Below are 7,560 nucleotides of genomic sequence, written 5' to 3'. Positions count from 1 at the left end.
GGGACACACACAGACCCTATGGACAGGACAGGGACACACACAGACCCTAGGGACAGGGACAGGACACACAGAGAGGAGAGAACCGAGAGAGGGGAACAGAGAGCTCCCCATCTGGCGTCCCATCCCACACTGAGATGAGACAGGACACACACACTATGGCTTGGCTATTTGTAAGGTGATGTGTGTGATGATGTTGTGACTAAACCATGCTCTCTCCTCTTGTCTCTGTGTGTGTAGGTCGTTCGGGTCAGGCGGTGGCTGTGCGGGCCAAGGTGTTTGGCTTCAGCGTGATCTTCTACGACCCCTACCTGCAGGACGGCTTGGAGCGTTCCCTGCGTCCAGCGTCTACACCCTACAAGACCTGCTCTACCAGTCAGACTGCGTGTCTCTGCACTGCAACCTGAACGAACACAATCACCATCTCATCAATGACTTCACCATCAAACAGGTAGAGAGGACAGCTGACATTTGACCTCTATGGTATAACCTCACTGACTCCCAGTCAGTTATTCATATGGGTTATTAATTAATATAGTTATTAATGAGTTATTCATTCATATAGTTATTAATATGGGTTATTAATTCATATAGTTATTAATATGGGTTATTAATTCATACAGTTATTAATATGGGTTATTAATTCATATAGTTATTAATATGGGCTATTAATTCATATAGTTATTAATATGGGTTATTAATTCATATAGTTATTAATATGGGTTATTAATATGGGTTATTAATTCATATAGTTATTAATGAGTTATTCATTCATATAGTTATTAATGAGTTATTCATTCATATAGTTATTAATATGGGTTATTAATTCATATAGTTATTAATATGGGTTATTAATATGGGTTATTAATTCATATAGTTATTAATATGGGTTATTAATATGGGTTATTAATTCATATAGTTATTAATATGGGTTATTAATATGGGTTATTAATTCATATAGTTATTAATGAGGTATTCATTCATATAGTTATTAATGAGTTATTAATTCATATAGTTATTAATATGGGCTATTAATTCATATAGTTATTAATGAGTTATTCATTCATATAGTTATTAATGAGTTATTCATTCATATAGTTATTCATTAGTTATTAATTAATATAGTTATTAATGAGTTATCCATTCATATAGTTATTAATGAGTATTCATTCAAGTCGCTTGGATAAGAGCCTGCTAAATGACTTAAATGTAAATGTAAATATAGTTATTAATGATTTATTCATTCATATACTTATTAAGTTATGAATTCATATAGTTATTAATGAGTTATTCATTCATATAGTTATTAATGAGTTATTCATTCATATAGTTATTAATGAGTTATTAATTCATATAGTTATTAATCAGACTGTCCTGAACACCTCATCATCCTTATATATATTATATATTAACATTCTAAACTACCAACTCTGCCTAGAAGGCCAGCATCCCGGGAGTCATCTCTTCACTGTTGACGTTGAGGCTAGTGTTTTGCGGGTACTATTTCATGAAGCTGACAGTTGAGGACTTGTGAGGCATCTGTTTCTCAAACTAGACACTCTAATGTACTTGTCCTCTTGCTCAGTTGTGCACCGGGGCCTCCCACTCCTCTTTCTATTCTGGTTAGGGCCAGTTTACGCTGTTCTGTGAAGGAGTAGTACACAGTGTTGTACCAGATCTTCAGTTTCTTGGCATTTTCTCTCATGGAATAGCCTTCATTTCTCAGAACAAGAAGAGACTGACGAGTTTCAGAACAAAGGTCTTTGTTTCTGGCCATTTTGAGCCTGTAATCGAACCCACAAATGCTGATGCTCCAGATACTCAACTAGTCTAAAGAAGGCCAGTTTTCAGCTGTGCTAACATAATTGCAAAAGGGTTTTCTAATGATCAATTAGCCTTTTAAAATTATAAACCTGGATTAGCTAACACAACGTGCCATTGGAACACAGGAGTGATGGTTGCTGATAATGGGCCTCTGTACGCCTATGTAGATATTCCATTAGAAATCAACCGTTTCCAGCTACTAATAGTCATTTACAACATTAAACACGTCTACACTGTATTTCTGATCAATTTGATGTTATTTTAATAGATAAAAAAATGAGCTTTTCTTTCAAAAACAAGGACGTTTCTAAGTGACCTCAAACTGTTGAACGGTAGTGTGTATATGATATGAGTTCTGTAAGATATGTAAACATTATTAAAGTGACTAGTGATCCATTTATTAAAGTGACTAGTGATCCATTTATTAAAGTGACTAGTGATCCATTTATTAAAGTGACTAGTGATCCATTTATTAAAGTGACTAGTGATCCATTTATTAAAGTGACTAGTGATCCATTTATTAAAGTGACTAGTGATCCATTTATTAAAGTGACTAGTGATCCATTTATTAAAGTGACTAGTGATCCATTTATTAAAGTGACTAGTGATCCATTTATTAAAGTGACTAGTGATCCATTTATTAAAGTGACTAGTGATCCATTTATTAAAGTGACTAGTGATCCATTTATTAAAGTGACTAGTGATCCATTTATTAAAGTGACTAGTGATCCATTTATTAAAGTGACTAGTGATCCATTTATTAAAGTGACTAGTGATCCATTTATTAAAGTGACTAGTGATCCATTTATTAAAGTGACTAGTGATCCATTTATTAAAGTGACTAGTGATCCATTTATTAAAGTGGCCAGTGATCCATTTATTAAAGTGACTAGTGATCCATTTATTAAAGTGACTAGTGATCCATTTATTAAAGTGACTAGTGATCCATTTATTAAAGTGACTAGTGATCCATTTATTAAAGTGACTAGTGATCCATTTATTAAAGTGACATTTATTAAAGTGGCCAGTGATCCATTTATTAAAGTGACATTTATTAAAGTGGCCAGTGATCCATTTATTAAAGTGACTAGTGATCCATTTATTAAAGTGACTAGTGATCCATTTATTAAAGTGACTAGTGATCCATTTATTAAAGTGACTAGTGATCCATTTATTAAAGTGACTAGTGATCCATTTATTAAAGTGACTAGTGATCCATTTATTAAAGTGACTAGTGATCCATGTATTAAAGTGACTAGTGATCCATTTATTAAAGTGACTAGTGATCCATTTATTAAAGTGACTAGTGATCCATTTATTAAAGTGACTAGTGATCCATTTATTAAAGTGACTAGTGATCCATTTATTAAAGTGACTAGTGATCCATTTATTAAAGTGACTAGTGATCCATTTATTAAAGTGGCCAGTGATCCATTTATTAAAGTGACTAGTGATCCATTTATTAAAGTGACTAGTGATCCATTTATTAAAGTGACTAGTGATCCATTTATTAAAGTGACTAGTGATCCATTTATTAAAGTGACTAGTGATCCATTTATTAAAGTGACATTTATTAAAGTGGCCAGTGATCCATTTATTAAAGTGACATTTATTAAAGTGGCCAGTGATCCATTTATTAAAGTGACTAGTGATCCATTTATTAAAGTGACTAGTGATCCATTTATTAAAGTGACTAGTGATCCATTTATTAAAGTGACTAGTGATCCATTTATTAAAGTGACATTTATTAAAGTGGCCAGTGATCCATTTATTAAAGTGACATTTATTAAAGTGGCCAGTGATCCATTTATTAAAGTGACTAGTGATCCATTTATTAAAGTGACTAGTGATCCATTTATTAAAGTGACATTTATTAAAGTGACTAGTGATCCATTTATTAAAGTGACTAGTGATCCATTTATTAAAGTGACATTTATTAAAGTGACTAGTGATCCATTTATTAAAGTGACTAGTGATCCATTTATTAAAGTGACTAGTGATCCATTTATTAAAGTGACTAGTGATCCATTTATTAAAGTGACTAGTGATCCATTTATTAAAGTGACGAGTGATCCATTTATTAAAGTGAGTAGTGATCCATTTATTAAAGTGGCTAGTGATCCATTTATTAAAGTGACTAGTGATCCATTTATTAAAGTGACTAGTGATCCATTTATTAAAGTGACTAGTGATCCATTTATTAAAGTGACTAGTGATCCATTTATTAAAGTGACTAGTGATCCATTTATTAAAGTGACTAGTGATCCATTTATTAAAGTGACTAGTGATCCATTTATTAAAGTGACTAGTGATCCATTTATTAAAGTGACTAGTGATCCATTTATTAAAGTGACTAGTGATCCATTTATTAAAGTGACTAGTGATCCATTTATTCAAGTGACTAGTGATCCATTTATTCAAGTGACTAGTGATCCATTTATTAAAGTGGACAGTGATTTGGTCTCAATGTAGGCAGCAGCCTCTCTGTGTTAGTGGTGGCTGTTTAACAGTCTGATGGCCTTGAGATAGAAGCTGTTTATCAGTCTGATGGCCTTGAGATAGAAGCTGTTTTTCAGTCTCTCGGTCCCCAGCTTTGATGCACCTGTACTGATCTGAACTGGTGGTGTAGGTGTCCTGGAGGGCAGGTAGTTTGCCCCCGGTGATGCGTTGTGCAGACCTCACTACCCTCTGGAGAGCCTTACGGTTGTGGGCGGAGCAGTTGCCGTACCAGGCGGTGATACAGCCCGACAGGATGCTCTCAATTGTGTATCTGTAAAAGTTTGTCAGGGTTTTAGGTGACAAGACACATTTCTTGAGCCTCCTGAGGTTGAAGAGGCTCTGCTGCGCCTTCTTCACCACACTGTCTGTGTGAGTGGACCATTTCAGTTTGTCTGTGATGTGTACGCCCAGGAACTTCAAACTTCCCTCCTTCTCTCTTCGATGTGGCTAGAGTGGGTGTTCCCTCTGCTGTTTCCTGAAGTCCACGATCATCTCCTTTGTTTTGTTGACATATATATGCCATTTAGCAGACGCTTTTATCCAAAGCGACTTACAGTCATGTGTGTATACATTCTACGTATGGGTGGTCCCGGGAATCGAACCCACTACCCTGGCGTTACAAGCGCCATGCTCTACCAACTGAGCTACAGTGTGAGGTGTGAAGTTGTGAGGTTATTTTCCTGACACCACACTCCGAGGGCCCTCACCTCCTCCCTGTAGGCCGTCTCGTCGTTGTTGGTAATCAAGCCTACTACAGTAGTGTTGTCTGCAAACTTGATGATTGAGTTGGAGGCGTGCATGGCCACGTAGTCATGAGTGAACAGGGAGTACAGGAGGGGGCTGAGCACACACCCCTGTGGGGCCCCAGTGTTGAGGATCAGTGAAGTGGAGATGTTGTTTCCTACCTTCACCACCTGGGGGCGGCCCGTCAGGAAGTTCAGGACCCAATTAGACAGGGCGGGGTTCAGACCCAGGGCGGGGTTCAGACCCAGGGCCTCCAGCTTGATGACGAATTTGGAGGGTACTATGGTGTTAAATGCTGAGCTGTAGTCGATGAACAGCATTCTTTCATAGGTATTCCTCTTGTCCAGATGGGTTAGGGCAGTGTGCAGTGTGGTTGAGATTGCGTCGTCTGAGGACCTACTTGGGCGGTAAGCAAATTGGAGTGGGTCTAGGGTGGCAGTGATATGATCCTTGACTAGTCTCTCAAAGCACTTCATGATGACAGAAGTGAGAGCTACGGGGCGATAACTGAACTAAATGACTGACTATCTTTGCCTTACAGGAACAATGGTGGCCATCTTGAAGCATGTGGAGACATGCCCGTAAAACACACAAGTCAGCTGTTCTGCTCATGCTCTGAGGGTGCGGCTGGGGATGCCGTCTGAGCCGTCAGCCTTGCGAGGGTTAACACATTTAAATGTTTTACTCATGTCGGGCCACGGAGAAGGAGAGGAGGGGGGTGGTCCTTGTTAGGGTTAGGAGAAGGAGAGGAGGGGGGGTAGTCCTTGTTAGGGTTAGGAGAAGGAGAGGGAGGGGGTGGTCCTTGTTAGGGTTAGGAGAAGGAGAGGAGGGGGGTCCTTGTTAGGGTTAGGAGAAGGAGAGGAGGGGGTAGTCCTTGTTAGGGTTAGGAGAAGGAGAGGAGGGGGGTGGTCCTTGTTAGGGTTAGGAGAAGGAGAGGAGGGGGGTAGTCCTTGTTAGGGTTAGGAGAAGGAGAGGAGGGGGGGCAGTCCTTGTTAGGGTTAGGAGAAAGAGAGGAGGGGGGTAGTCCTTGTTAGGGTTAGGAGAAGGAGAGGAGGGGGGTAGTCCTTTTTAGGGTTAGGAGAAGGAGAGGAGGGGGGGCAGTCCTTGTTAGGATTAGGAGAAGGAGAGGAGGGGGGTAGTCCTTGTTAGGGTTAGGAGAAGGAGAGGAGGGGGGTAGTCCTTGTTAGGGTAGGAGAAGGAGAGGAGGGGGGTGGTCCTTGTTAGGGTTAGGGAGAAGGAGAGGGGGGGGTAGTCCTTGTTAGGGTTAGGAGAAGGAGAGGAGGGGGGTGGTCCTTGTTAGGGTTAGGAGAAGGAGAGGAGGGGGTGGTCCTTGTTAGGGTTAGGAGAAGGAGAGGATGGGGGTGGTCCTTGTTAGGGTTAGGAGAAGGAGAGGAGGGGGTGGCAGTCCTTGTTAGGGTTAGGAGAAGGAGAGGAGGGGGGGGCAGTCCTTGTTAGGGTTAGGAGAAGGAGAGGAGGGGGTAGTCCTTGTTAGGGTTAGGAGAAGGAGAGGAGGGGGGGGGGTAGTCCTTGTTAGGGTTAGGAGAAGGAGAGGAGGGGGGGGGGTGGTCCATGTTAGGGTTAGGAGAAGGAGAGGAGGGGGGTAGTCCTTGTTAGGGTTAGGAGAAGGAGAGGAGGGGGTAGTCCTTGTTAGGGTTAGGAGAAGGAGAGGAGGGGGGTGTGGTCCTTGTTAGGTTAGGAGAAGGAGAGGGGGGGGGGTAGTCCTTGTTAGGGTTAGGAGAAGGAGAGGAGGGGGGGTAGTCCTTGTTAGGGTTAGGAGAAGGAGAGGAGGGGGGGGTAGTCCTTGTTAGGGTTAGGAGAAGGAGAGGAGGGGGTGTGGTCCTTGTTAGGGTTAGGAGAAGGAGAGGGGGGTAGTCCTTGTTAGGGTTAGGAGAAGGAGAGGAGGGGGTAGTCCTTGTTAGGGTTAGGAGAAGGAGAGGAGGGGGGTAGTCCTTGTTAGGGTTAGGAGAAGGAGAGGAGGGGGGTAGTCCTTGTTAGGGTTAGAGAAGGAGAGGAGGGGGGTAGTCCTTGATAGGGTTAGGAGAAGGAGAGGAGGGGGTAGTCCTTGATAGGGTTAGGAGAAGGAGAGGAGGGGGGTAGTCCTTGATAGGGTTAGGAGAAGGAGAGGAGGGGGGTAGTCCTTGATAGGGTTAGGAGAAGGAGAGGAGGGGGTAGTCCTTGATAGGGTTAGGAGACGGAGAGGAGGGGGGTAGTCCTTGATAGGGTTAGGAGAAGGAGAGGAGGGGGGTAGTCCTTGATAGGGTTAGGAGAAGGAGAGGAGGGGGTAGTCCTTGATAGGGTTAGGAGAAGGAGAGGAGGGGGGGGTAGTCCTTGATAGGGTTAGGAGAAGGAGAGGAGGGGGGTAGTCCTTGTTAGGGTTAGGAGAAGGAGAGGAGGGGGGGTAGTCCTTGATAGGGTTAGGAGAAGGAGAGGAGGGGGGTAGTCCTTGTTAGGGTTAGGAGAAGGAGAGGAGGGGGTAGTCCTTGTTAGGGTTAGGAG

The 7,560-nt window shown here is 41.7% G+C and overlaps 1 pseudogene; it reads left to right on the top strand.

Annotated features, from left to right (window-relative positions):
• Positions 1-237: 237 nt before the first annotated feature.
• The window catches only part of LOC124023581, a 40,794-nt pseudogene continuing 33,471 nt past the window's right edge, over positions 238-7,560 (top strand).

The sequence above is a fragment of the Oncorhynchus gorbuscha genome, unplaced genomic scaffold, assembly GCF_021184085.1.
Source record: "Oncorhynchus gorbuscha isolate QuinsamMale2020 ecotype Even-year unplaced genomic scaffold, OgorEven_v1.0 Un_scaffold_1645, whole genome shotgun sequence".
In the NCBI taxonomy this organism is placed as follows: domain Eukaryota; kingdom Metazoa; phylum Chordata; class Actinopteri; order Salmoniformes; family Salmonidae; genus Oncorhynchus; species Oncorhynchus gorbuscha.
The sequence above is the reverse complement of the archived record's forward strand: the minus strand, read 5'-3'. Positions and strand labels throughout refer to the sequence as shown.